We start from the raw sequence: 1,149 nt of genomic DNA on the forward strand, positions 1-1,149 counted from the left end.
GGTGCACCCATAACATGCTTTGTCAAGAGTTCAAGTTGGGTTATTATTTTCGCCATGTTTGTCTTCTTTTCTTTATTCCACTTTCTTTGTTCATTATCAACCATGGAAGTAGTAGAGGGGATCTTGGGAGCTTTGGTTTCTCGAGTATGCCAACCCCAATTTCGCTTTGACACTTCTCCAATCAATAGAAAGGCTGCATGGTGGTGCAACTTCAATAGGGAACCGCTTGTCGTATTATCCACTACCGCTTTGTTTAATAGATTAAGGTAATGGTATAAGATCTCGAGAAGCATCTTCTCCAGGACTTAATGATTTGGGCATTGAGCTAGCTTACCATTAAACCTCTCCCAAGCTTTAAATAATGACTCTTCATTTATTTATCAAAAATTCACAATCTCATCCCGTTTTAAAGTATTTTTTATGGTGGGAAATATCTATCAAGAAACACCATAGTAAGCTCATTCCAAGATGTAATTAAGCTAAGTGAAAGTGAGCGGATCCATAACACCGCCTCTCCTATTAGTGAGAATGAGAAGAGGCAAAGCCAAATGGATTCTTGAGTAATTTGTGCTATATTGAACGACACACACATTTCCATAAAATTCTTCAAATGGACGTTTGGGTCCTCAAAGGATTGACCCCCATACAATGCTTTCATTTGCAACTTGTGAATTATGATGCTAGTCACATGGAAGACTCTGTTCCCATTAGTTGGTAGGTTATGGATTGCACTTGCTTGTCTCACTTCATTTAGTGGGCCCTTATTATCTAGAGGGGAATCAAAGGGGCCCATATTTCTTACACTATCACTCATTGTTCTGTTAACACTTTAATTGTCTACAAAAGAACAAAAATAACAAATATTGTAAATTACACCACCCTGGGTATTCCTAAGTAAGAATCACACCGCACATGTGAAATCTATATTCCACTCCCTGGCAACAACACCATTTTGATAACGCTTAACTTACTTCCATGATTGAGGGGCAAGGCGGTTATTGTCAATAAACTAACTAGAGTTGGGGTCAAATCCTCATGGAGTGAAATATAAATTTAAATTCTTATGGGTGCTTTAATTACTAAAAAGTTACACGAAATGATAATAAACAAGACATGTAAAATAAAATGGGGGGATTGGTTTATAACAAT

The 1,149-nt window shown here is 37.2% G+C and overlaps 1 non-coding gene across 1 annotated transcript; it reads left to right on the forward strand.

Moving 5' to 3' along the window:
- The first annotated feature begins 303 nt into the window (after positions 1–303).
- On the forward strand, positions 304–413 carry LOC124895039. The gene has a single exon (XR_007051496.1). It is a non-coding gene; the product is annotated as a small nucleolar RNA R71 (small nucleolar RNA).
- The last annotated feature ends 736 nt before the right edge of the window (positions 414–1,149 follow it).

Source organism: Capsicum annuum, unplaced genomic scaffold, assembly GCF_002878395.1.
Source record: "Capsicum annuum cultivar UCD-10X-F1 unplaced genomic scaffold, UCD10Xv1.1 ctg79392, whole genome shotgun sequence".
NCBI classification, from domain to species: Eukaryota; Viridiplantae; Streptophyta; class Magnoliopsida; order Solanales; family Solanaceae; genus Capsicum; species Capsicum annuum.